The 12,989-nt window shown below is 42.1% G+C and overlaps 1 pseudogene; it reads right to left on the reverse strand.

Annotated features, from left to right (window-relative positions):
- Window positions 1-3,443: 3,443 nt before the first annotated feature.
- LOC118582791 lies at window positions 3,444-4,917 on the reverse strand (annotated as a pseudogene).
- Between the last annotated feature and the right edge of the window lie 8,072 nt (window positions 4,918-12,989).

Below are 12,989 nucleotides of genomic sequence, written 5' to 3' on the forward strand. Positions count from 1 at the left end.
AATATAGGATAATTACAAGGACTGGTCAAATCTTCAATATGTTGAGTATTTAACTGTACCTGTACCAACTGTTCCAGTGCCTGTAATTTTTCTGATGTCAAAGGACATTGTTCCACCCACAAAGGTTTGTCAGTTAACCATCTTAAAGGCAGGGCTGTTGGTACCCTTGAAAGATCACCAGCTGTTGTGCCCTGTTTATGAACAACATGAACAGTCTGGGATTATTCTTGATAGTACCTTTTAATATTTCTCTCAGAAGCATTCTTCATTTTATGGTTTTCTTCTGAGATTAGAGTAATGTTAATTTATGTTTTCCATTACTGCAACACATCATAACCTCATAAATTCATTGGTTTTAATTTTCCTACCTCTCCTTCTGTCCCTATACACTCAACCTGTCTCACACTTTGTTTTACCTGAGATACAGTATCTATAACAAGAAGCTGAATATTTACCACCCAAAGAGGCCAATCTGGATGCCAAGATTTTGGTTAAATTATTGTTACATTTGCACCTGTGTCTACCAAACCCTCAATTTTAGTGGCATTTATATGTATTTTTTAGCTTTGGTCTTTGATCATTTATAGCAGTTGACCTGAATACTTGTTTCCTCATCTCTCCTAAACTTTCTGTTGTATCTAAAAGTTGTGTCTTTGGTCACATCTAGGGCAGTGTGGTTTTTAACATGTATTAACTTTTAATTTTCGGTGGATGAGTTTCTCTGATGGTGACAGAGAATGATAGAACTAAGTGTGATGATATTGGGGCCAACAGGAGGACCCTCAGGGTATTTCCTGGGTGGCAAAGGATTACTTTGCCTGACCCTTATTGATTTGCATTCATTAGTCCAGTGCCAGCCTTTGCCATATATTCTATATACTCCAGAAACCTGGGGCCTTCTATTTGCATTATCTCTAGAAGAAAACATTGTTTCTAGGAACATCTTGCCTAGAATACCTTTTCAAATGACAATTAAAATATCTGACATTTTTATTTTTCTTAAAATTTCTAGAAATTACTCCTATCCAAGCAGTGTCATAAACATGAGATCCAATATCAGCCTTATTTCTAATCCATTCATCTATTGGTGTTTATCTTGCCTTTAAAGGCCTAATCAGCTTTTACATTCTCAATTAGCATTTTCAAGAGCTAAAGGTTCCATTGATATTTGTCTAACTTCTGGATCTGATATCATTCTACATTCAACTGAAGTCAATCTTAGTTTTTAAAAAATCAGTTCATGTAGGTGGAGTTTTCTCAGTCCTGCCTGGCCCATGGTCAGGACAAATCTCTTTCATCTGGCAGTCTTGCAGCTGCTCAGACCCAGCTGAGTAAACATACAGAAACTTATATTGTTTACAAACTGTATGGCTGTGGCAGGCTTCTTGTTATCTAATTCTTATATCTAAAATTAACTCATTTCTATAAATCTATACCTTGCCACATGGCTCATGGCTTATCAGTATCTTACATGTTGGTACTCATGGTGGTGGCTGGCAGCATCTCCTGACTCAGCCTTCCTGTTCCCAGAATTCTCTTCTCTGCTTGTCCCGCCTATACTTCCTGCCTGGCTACTGGCCAATCAGCATTTTATTTATATAGAGTGATATCCACAGCACTTCCCCTTCTTTTTTTTTTTCAAAAAGGAAAGTATTAACTTTCACATAATAAAATTACAGATAACAAAACAATTATCAAACAAGAATTATAGTTACAATATCTAGTCTATTTATAATATCTAGTCTATTTGTATTTGGCACAATTAAAGAAGATATCCTATCTATCCTATATTTGAGAGTCTAAGGTTTCATATCTAACTTATCTTTTATCATAACTAAGGAAAATTATAACTATCTAGTCTTCAACTACATCAAAAACCTCAGAAGGATATACTATTATCTGAGAAATGGGAGAAGGATGCAAGCAACTTTCGAGAATCTTGTGAGAATAGACAGAGACAGCTGGTAGCCTGGACAATCATCCAAAGTTCTTTTGTAAAGTTGGGGCATCTGTCTTCAGCCCACAGGTCTAGAGTCTCTCAGTCACTTTTCTCTGTGTCCTGTAGAATGTCTGGCAGTTTCCTCTGCGAAGCAGGAACCTGACCATTTTGCCAAGCAAAGTTCAGTGATTACCTTCCTATGGGTCCTGCATGTCCAGTCGATCAAGCAGTCCAGTCAAGAACAGTTTCTTACCCAAATGGCTATTTTTTCCAAGAAGAAGATAAACTCCATATAGAGTGTCTTTGATGCCCATCCTCCTCTCTGAAGTAAATTGGCACTGCCGGGAGGAGACATGTCTCACTGTCCAGAAAGTCTAAATTTTTAAAACATTTTAAATGCCATATTCTGTAGGTCTTTGAAGTATTTGAAGATTACCTACCTTATTAAAATATATCTATATATACCTAGAAAACTTAACTAACATGGCTACAAGTATAATTATCATAGATGACTAATTATTAATCTATTTCTTAATTAACCATTACAATTTTATTTTTTAAGGCTTCAAATGTACTTTAATAAGGTCATGCTGCATTATTGCTCCATTTCTCAGAAAATTTTCAAATTGAAGGTATCAGGAACAAATCAAACATAGTACACCAATAAAAAAAATGCACAGCGTAACTACCTAAGATAGGCAAGGCTAAGAGCTACTGTCAGACCTTCAACACACAGCAACCCTGTTCCCAAGATTGTACTAGGCCTATCAAGAAAAGCTGTGAACAGCAATATCATAGACACAAAAGGTCATTCATTCTTGAGCAGTCCTTACCCAAGAAAAAGATGGAGGCAAGTTAACACAAGATTTTTTTTCTTTTTTTAAAGATATACACTAAAATGAGAACCTCTAAGAGAAAATGTCTTCCTTAGGACATGAAGGGGTTATATAGGAGATATAACAGAACCATATGTATGCTGTAACCTCTATGAACATTTATCTGAATTCTTACCTGGGAGGGAAGGGAGGAACTGGGCTAGGTCATTGGAGGATGTTTAGGTTTTGTGGTATATATATCAGTGTCTCTGGGGTTGAGGGGAATAAAGATGAAACATGATGGACGAAAGAAGAAAACAGGAATGATCAAGATTAATGGAGCACAGGGTTGGGGATTTAGCTCAGTGGTAGAGCGCTTGCCTAGCAAGCAAAAGGCCCTGGGTTCGATGCTCCCTGAGTTCATTTTGCTATGGTTCTCCAGTCCCTCAACAATGAACACACTTCAGGAATGTACCAGACAGACTTGATAAAGCAATATACCACAGACTTTGCTTTGTCTACCACCCCTTCCTTGCCCTCTGCGTCCAAGCGTACTCCCTAGAGTAGTACAGGCAGGGAAGACCTATCTATTGGGAAAACCCCTAACACTTTTCCAGGGTAGAATTCTTGCTAGTCCAAAAAGGGCCTTTCTTTTAAGGGTTGTGGGAAACTAGACACTGCTACTTTATTTAGTATCGGCGGCATTTATTTGGAGCAAATTCAGCTCCAGGAGCTGGGCAGTTGAATGCAGGAGGAGTTCCACCAATTACTCCAATTCCTTCCATTGTAGCAGCTTGGCCAAAACATTCAGTTGTTGGTGGGGTCAATCCCAAGGTTCCATCTGGCATCATAGTGGCAGGTCCTGGAGGAGCTGGGGTACCAGTTGGCACAGAAGCAGGGGGAATGGCGCCTCTATTGTTTATGCCCATAGCACCCCCCCCCATAGCCATTTGGCCCATCCGTATCTCTTGTTCTCTCACATCAGGGAAGGTTCCCTTGAATCCTTCTTGCAGTCGTCACCGCATTTCTTCCTCAGGGCACCTGCGCTCCTCTTCCTGTCTGAGCTCTAGCTGCTTTTGTTTCTGAACCTCTTGGTTATGCAGCTCCTCCAGTCTCTGAAGCTCTTCTTGAGGCTTCATCAAATCCTGCCTCATTAGCATAACCTGGTGCTCATGGCATGCTGCCTCCATCTCCATCTGCAGCTTTTCACGAGCCTCCTTGATATTGCGGTCCACTTGACCTTGCTGTTGCTACTCCATCTCAATGAGTGCCTTCCAGCGCATGGCATACTCATACTCAAAGGATCCAGGCTGTGCAAATCTGGGTGGCTGTTCTCGTTCCTTGTGAAATTGCTGGTTTTTTATAACCAGCTTCTCTGGAAGTCCCTCATCATCATCTAACTGGTCCATAGGCTCCACAGTTACAGGCGGAGGAAATGTAGTTAGCAAAAAGGAACCTTTACTGCATCCATCCAGAACTTTCCAAGAAGCTGGCTTCCTGAGAACTCAACAATGCCTTTCCCTGAGGGCCTTCCTCGGTCATCCACAATAACCACAGCCCTCTCCACCTGGCCAAACACAGAAAAAGCTTCTTCCAGCAGTTTGTTGGACACATTCTGAGGAAGGTTGCAGACTGTAAGGGATGCACTGTGACAGGCAAAGCGCACACGTAGGTGCTTTCCACGGAGTGGCATGGTATCCAACTCCACTTTGGCAGTTTCTGCTCGGGTTCGTGTTTCCAAGAGAATAAAGCCAAAGCCTTTATCCTTATGAATGAAAACTTTGCCTGCTTTCCCATATTTCTCAAAAAGTTTCCTCATTTCCTCCTCGGTGATGTCAGGGGGAAGATTGCCCACAAAGAGACGGCTTCACTGGGTGAAGGTCTTCTCTCCTGCTTTCCTAAAGTTCTTCAGGTCAATAGTTAAACTTTCATTCTGGCTACTGGCCTGCTGTCCATCTGCAGGTATTGGTGGGGGTGGCTGCTGCTGTTGCTGTTGCTGCTGCTGATAGTGTGACTGGTGGTGATGTTGATGATGCCTCCTCGGTGTATGGTTCTGCTTCTCCAAGTTAAAGGTTTTATTGCTCTGCGTGTTTGCACCCTTGACTTCGATTTGAGCACAGCAAAGAGTTTGTCTCCCAGTCCTCTCTAACCTTGACTTCCTATGCCCACAGTTCTTTGCTCAGAGTAAGGGTGATGCTGCATGGCCTCCACCATCCCTCCATTACAATTTTAAATGATCTGTCAATAAACTAAAATCTATAGCAATGTAAAACATTTCAAACAAGTTGTTGCTCTTTAAAAGTAGGTTCAACAATATACCCTTTCATCCTATCTATATCCCCTTTTCTTCTTTAGAAAGACATTGTATTTATAATCAACCTGTTTTAAATAAAAATACTGGTTTTTCTCTGTCCTGCACCAAAGGGCTCTTCTGATATGGGACACAAGAATCTCTTAACCTTTTATTTTAGGAATATGCATAGGTTTAGAGAAGGAGTGAGCCAATTTCATCTCCAAAGCCAATTTGGTATATTTGGGAATTTGAGCATAGCTTCTCCTACTACTTCCTGCTGGATGGAGGCACTGTATCTTATGGGGACACAAAGAAATTTTTAGGCTTATGGGTTAGTCTGTGAGGGTATATTGTCTGAGCCACTTGCCTTGAAACCATTCTGGATGTTGGACATCTGGGCCATGGTGTCATTGAAGACCTTTCAGGGGGTCTTGGCTGGTCAAACCTGATGTATCTTAATCTGGAATAAATCCATAGCCTCTGGCTTTCTGTGGAAACAAAAGCACAGCCTCCTTTTCAAAGCAATATATCTTTATATCCAAACTTTGAAGTCAAAGTATCTTTAAAAAATATTAGCTTAAGTCAACAGCTTTTACGATCAAATGTTTTTCTCCAGTTTAGAATCCCAAAGACAACACAATCCAGATTCTCTGTGTAATATCATCTTTACATGGCTTATTTTTTATATTACCTTTACTGTCTCTTTAAAGACTTTATTTTTAAAAACTATCTATTTCTTTATATAACTATATATATGTATAGTTTTATATATACACATATATGTGTATATATATATATATATATATATATATATATATATATATATATGTATGTATTCCTTTCTCTCTCTCTTCCAAGCCTACATACATTTTTATATACATTGTAAAGCATTTAAAGTCTTGTTCCATCTCAATCTGTCTTATGGTGAATTTATTGTTTTAAACTGCAGCATTACTAGGGCTAAAATAGCAGCTTTGGCTGATGGCACCACCCACCTCAGCTTCCCAACATGGTTGTGGTTCATTTACCACCAGCTCTGGGAGCCATCAACTCTTAGAAACAGTGGTTCTATGATTCTATCAATGCAGTGTGTATCCCAGAAACCTCTCTGTCTCTGTCTCTCTTTGTGTCTGTCTGTCTGTCTGTCTGTCTGTCTGTCTCTCTCTCTCTCTCTCTCTCTCTCTCTTTCTCTCTTGTACTAGTAAAGGCTAAATCATCATGCACCATGTTGTGCAGCATACAGAACCCTCTGTGTAACTAGGTGGGACTAGGTCAGGCCACATGTCCAGAACCCGCCATAGAATAGCTCAAGCCCACATGTTGCAGTGTTTAGCCGCCATATGAGACATGAAGCAGGAACCTGTTTTTGGCTCTGTTTAGAATTGCTCATTAAATATTCTCAGATTTAAGGTGGAAACTCAAGCTATTGGGCACCATTGGTAGCTATAATTTCCCTGGTCCTGCCTGGCCCATGGTCAGGACAAATCTCTCTCACCCACTAGTCCTGCAGCCGCTCAGACCCAACCAAGTAAACACACAGAGACTTATATTACTTATATTACCACGGACCCCACAACCGCTTATAAATTAATCACTCAAAAAAATAAAATAAATTAATCACTCAGAAGCTTATATTAATTAAACTGCTTGGTCATTAGCTCAGGCCTACTACTGACTAGCTTTTACACTTAAACTCAGCCCATTTCTTTTAATCTATATATCGCCACATGTTCTGTGGCTTTACCTGTTGCCTTTACATGCTGCTCCCTGGGCAGCAGGCTGGCATCTCCTGACTCAGCCTTCCTGTTCCCGGAATTCTCTTCTCTGCTCGTCCTGCCTATACTTCCTGCCTGGCTACTGGCCAATCAGCATTTTATTTATATAGAGCGATATCCACAGCAAAGATGAGAGAAGTGCAGTGATAAGACAAGGTGAGTCTTCCTGAGGAGCCCAGTGAAGACTAAGGGAGTAGAACAAACAGATATTAAAGAAAGGGGACCAGGGGCTCAGTGGCTGAGAGCACTACCTACTTTTGCTGAGGTCCCTGGTTCAGTACCCAGCACCCACATGGTAGCTCACAACCATCTGTTACTCTAGTTCCAAGGAATCCGATGCTCTCGTCTGACTTCTCTGGACACTACATGCAAGCAAAACATCTATACACATAAAATAAAAATAAGTAAATCTAAAAAGAATGGGAGAAGATGTGGAGGCCAAATGAAGAAGGTTGAAAATAAATGGATTGATAACCTTCTAATGAAGAAGTTAAATGGGAATGGGCAGCATTTGGGGCATCCTTCCTGACTGCCCTGTGGTGACTCTAGCTTAGTTCTACAGCTGATTCTGTAACCTATAAAGGTTGATCTGTGTTACCAATTTGACTAGATTTACAATCACCTAGGAGACTGTGAGGTACCTGAGTGAGGAAATGCTCATAAGAGTATTTCCAGAGAGAGTGAACTGAGGAGAAAGACCACTCCTGGATGGGGGGGGGGGGGTAGCACCATGTCACAGACTGAGACCCAGACAGAGAAAGGTGGGAAGCACAGAGGAACCCAGACATTCATCTTTCTCCTTCCTATCTGCCAGAGGAAGTGCTGCTCCTCTGTGCTTTTCTGTCATGGTGGACCGGACCCTCTGAAATGGACGTTGGGTGCCAGATGTGGCAGGAATCTTTAATGGTACTTATTAATAAAATCAAACCTGAGGCCAGTTATTAGGGTGAATGCTGGAAGATCAGAGAAGCAGAACAAGCCACAGTTTCCTCACCTTGCCAGTTCCTCAGCTGGTCTTGTTTCCTCAGACTGCAAGCTTCTGTGTCCTCATCCCAGTGGCTCTCAGTTGAACTGCTGCTCCAAAGCCTAAAAGCTTAACCAACCAAATGCTTAACTAGCTTTGGTGTCTGTTTTTCACGCCTTATATATCTTTCTGTTCTCTGCCATCACTCCCTGGGATTAAAGGCTCTCTTTCTGAGATTAAAGGTGTGAGTCACCATGCCTGGATGTTTCCAATGTGGCCTTGAACTCATAGAGATCCACCTGGCTCTGCCTCCCAGTGCTGGGATTAAAGGTGTGTGCTATCACTGCCTATCTTCATGTTTAATATTATGGCCGTCCTGTTCTCTGACCCCAGATAAGTTTATTTTTGGGAACACACAATATTTCAGGGAACACAATACCACCTGTTTTTGTCTAAAATTAAAAAAAGCTTATAACTAATACAAGAAAAATCATATCCAATAAGTATATACAATATACACAGTCAAGATTACATTAACGATGTCTAGTCCATTAATATTTGACAGATTCAGACAAAAAACTCCATTATATATAACAATGTCCAGTCCAGTAACATTTGATAAACTCAGACCAAAATTTTTCATTACTTATCCTATGTAAAACAAATAGTTCCTTTTTAAAAGTAGATTCAAAAATTGATCTTTTTTCTTATCATATTCCTATAGACAGAAGAAATCCTTCCTGATTTAAGGTTGTTTTTTCTCCCAGTCTGATATTTTTCCATAGCAATGTGAAAAGTGACCAATAGATAATGGTGCTGCAATCCCTACTTAGGGCTCAGAGTATGCATTCGGTATTAGCCAAGTGGACAAATGAATAAGAGTTCAGCAGAATATGTGTGTGTGTGTGTGTGTGTGTGTGTGTGTGTGTAGCACAGGCATGCTGGTAACTCACCAGACACTTCATATGAGGCGTTTTATGAAGACAGCTTGCCTCACAATGCCACCCCCTGTCAATAACAGCCACAGACTCATAATATACACCTTTGGCTGAGACCTCAGCAAGGGTCTGAGGACAAGTAGCTCTTTGGGAGGTATTGGAGAGGGAGAAAGAGTAGGGCAGCAAGCATTCTGAATGATGGGGCTCAATCCTGCTAGGGAACTCATAGATATGATGTGGAATATTCATTGGATCTTCTCCCCACCTGAAAGGCGAGGAGGGGAAAATTCTGACCCACAAGCCATCACCCTCGCTGGCTGATAGCTGACTCCAGTAAGCTGACCCTCTCCCTCCACTCTGTTCCACACCTTCCCACCTCCAGCCCTCCTGCCCATAGTGAAGGAGCATGCTTCCTCAGCCAAGGTGTCTAGGCATATGCACCTAGAGAAGCAGCCAAAGAGAATAAACAGATAGGGTACGAGTGAGGTGGATGTTTGCAACAGATACCCTGTTCCAGGCCCATGGATCACTAGAAGGAATCGAGAAATGAGCTAGCTGGACTAACAACATAAACAAAGGCCAGTGTTCCTGGGGTGTGAGGGACTGATGAACGATGAAATGAAAAGGGGCCCTAGAAGATATCAGCTGAGCTCTAACTGAAGTTTAGATTTAGTCTTCTTACCCAGAGTGTGTGAAGAAAGAAAAGCAGGGGAAATCTGGCAAAGGGAAATGGAGAAAGTTGAGTCTGTGTAGCCAGCCCAGGAAAAGACAAAATGGCTGCCAACACACTTACCAGAGGTTGTCGCAAAGAAAGTCTAGTAACTGGGGAGAAGGCTCAGTGGGTAAAGTGCTTGCTGCCCAAGTGTGAGGGTCCTTAGCAACCCATGCAGCCTGTGCTTATAACCCTGGTGAGTGAAGACAGGCAGACTCCAGGCACTCTGTCCAGGCAGTCAAGCCAGAATGTCATGCTCGAGGTTCCAGGAGAGACCGTATCTTAAAAAGGGACAGATAGGGCAGCCCACACATGTTTAATTCCAGCACTCAGGAGGCAGAAGCAGGTGGATTTCAATAAGTTTGAGGATAGCCTGGCCTACATAGAGAGTTTCAGCCAAGCCAGAATTAATTAATTAATTAATAGAGTGATCCAGGAAGATAGCCAATGTCAACCCCTAACCTCCACACATTTGGGTAAAAGGTAAGTTCATCCTCTCTCTCTCTCTCTCTCTCTCTCTCTCTCTCTCTCTCTCTCTCTCTCACACACACACACACACACACACACACACACACACACACACACAACTCTGGCCAGATGTATTAAGTTGTTCAAAGGAGAGGAAGGTGAATGGAGAATTTTGTCCTCAGAACCCCCTTGATGTCATCTGTGCTACCTTGACCATCATCTTAGATGGGTGGGTGGTTCCCCTTTGATAATCCTGGGAAACTAACTGAACCCACAGTTTATCCCAGCCTCCCTAGTTCCCTCTGAGGGGCAGTGCTTTGCCTAGACTCTCCTACCCCAAGGTGAATAAGCAGCAGCCTCATTTCTCAAGCAGCTCAGACCATGGAGGAGAACACCATGTGTGGATGGTTTATACACTGATTCATCTAATGGCACAGAGTGGTTTAGAGACACCAAGCCCTTATTATTACAAATCCATGGGCACTGAACCACTCAGAAAAATCTCCAAACACATTTCTATCTGCTGATCCCTTCATGCCTGTTCACAAATATCTTTAATTATGTACAGTAGAAAAGAGTACAGCTGAATCCATAAAAATGATATTTATAATATTAATCACTACTAACTTGCATCAACTACCAAGAAGTACCAGCTACAATACTGTACATCTGCTCCACTTATCTGCCTGCATAAATAAGCCACTGTGAAATTTAGTGGCTTTTAAAATATATCATTTCTTTAGCTCATGAATCCGAGAGTGAATCCTGGCCAGTGGAGACACCATCATTTCTTGCCTGGTATGAGCAGAGGCAGCCACAGTGGAAACAAGGGGCTCATTTTCAGGATTAGCAGGGTCTATGGCTGGTGAGCTAGTGCTGCCTGGGATCTTACTGACTCAGTTCCTGCCCCACAGCCTCTCCAAAAGCCACCTGTGTCTACCATGGTCTTGACTTCCAAAGCCAATGAGTGGCTACCTAGGAACTACCTCATCTTTGGTGGTCTTTTCTCAGATGCCATACATGCTCATTTCCATCATACACTTGAGCCAAAATTGGAAGGGAAAGAGCACAAAGTTCCTCTGTTGGTAGGAATAGCATGGAAATCACACTGTAGGATTTGGTGGGACTTGGAGCAGGGTCAGAGCCACCTTTGGAAAACCTAATGCTACAGAGAAGCACTGTTACTGCCCTTCTTGCTCATGGTAGCGACAGCCTTCAAAATCTCAGTCATCGCTTCCTCTTTGACCCAAAAGAAGACCAGACCCACACTCAAGCACTACTATGTGACCAACTTCAACACAAGTCTCGGGCACCCTCAGTGTCTTTCAGGCTCTATGGTCCCACCACTCACACAGCTCTAGAAGCATTGGGATTAGAACAGCAGCATCATTGAGCCCTAGGTCTGAGTAAGATCTCTCTATCTCATTGTTTCTCGGTTACTTTTCCATTTTTGTTTGTTTGGTTCATTGTTGGTTTGAGACGAGGTCTCACTACTCAAGCCAAGATGTCCTCAAATTCATAATCCTTCTACCTCAGCTACTTCAGTGCTGGAATTTCTAGTGTGCACAAAGAAAGAAACCCTGCTTCACTTGCCTCTGATGTAGAAAGCATTTGGGAGGCTGAGGCAGGAAGATGATGAGTCTAAGACCAGTCTGTACTTTATAGCAACACACAGTCTCACAAACACACAAGCGTGTCCTCAGGCCTTTTCATTGTTAAATGAGAACAGGGCTAAACAAAAAAAGTTATCTGGTACACAGACCAATGGATGATCATAAATACTTGAGGACACTGGGTTTCAGGTGCTTTGCATCTGTGTAACATTTGGTTGGACACTTGTAGTGATCACCTTTCTTCTGATTTCCAACAGATCTCACCTACATCAGTTGGGTTTACATTGGACTGCTGGTTAGAGGCCTAAAATAATGGTGCTTCAAAGAGACTAAGAGTTTATTTCTTCTCCCATTAATGCTAGCAGATATTCCAGGGTGAGTTTGGTGTCTTACCACATAATCAGTACCTGCCTCTTGTGTCTTTTATTCATTCCTCCATAGCCCTACTTTAAACCATTCTTTCTACTTTAAACCATCTCCTAGTCACAAAATGGCTGCTGAAACCCACTCGTTGTAGTTAAGCCCAATGCCAAAAAAAGAGCAGAGAAAACTAAAAGGCAACTCCCATTGAAAAGCCCTTTTAAAGATCTTCTCCAGGGCTGGCAAGATGGCTCAGTGGGTGAAGGTGTCACCACCAATCGTGATGGGGTTGGATACCAGACACTCGCATGATAAAAGAAAACTGACTCCCAAAAGCTGACCTCTGACCCCCACTCACGCACTACGGTAAACAATAGCACGCTCACACACAAAGAAAGAGGTGGAGGTTGGGGGAGAGTGGTTTAAATTTTCTGAAGATCTTTTCCCAAAAGTTCCACCCAAGAAACTGCTTTAGCGTCACTGGCCAATTTTCTCTACAAGGGTGCCTGGAACATGGTTTAGTTTTTGAATGGGCATTATTAGTGTCTCTGTTGAAAACACAGAGAGCATGAGTGGCTGCTGTAGGGGACTTCTACACTCTATTAATGCATCATTCCCCCTAAGTGTTGTTCTGGCTCTTATCTCCCCACTGTTGATGCATTAAAAACCACTCCAAAACTTAAGAGACTTAAGACAATTGCTATTTCTCTTCTCACAAACCCACACTTGGAGCAGGGCTTGGGAAGAGTGACGTCTCTTTGTATCATGCATAGCCACTTGATCAGCTCAGTGGAGACTGGGGGGTGGCTCACTAACCTGGCTGAAAAATCAGCAGATTACAGGCAAAGTGCCCTGTCCAATCACCACAATCCTAGGCTTCCTTTAAACATGCCGACTGACCTCCCAGGGCACAGGTTTTGACAGACAGATGGATATCAATTCCATGGGTTTTTATGACCTAGCCTTGTAAATCATATAATATTGCTTTACATACTCAATTTCTTGAGGTCACCACATAGCCCCAAGTGCCGAGATTAAGTGGCTACCTCTTGGTAGAGCTGACAAAATTCTGGAAGAACATGTGACATGTAAAATATTGCTACATCCATTTT

This window comes from Onychomys torridus, chromosome 4, assembly GCF_903995425.1.
Source record: "Onychomys torridus chromosome 4, mOncTor1.1, whole genome shotgun sequence".
Classification (NCBI taxonomy): Eukaryota; Metazoa; Chordata; class Mammalia; order Rodentia; family Cricetidae; genus Onychomys; species Onychomys torridus.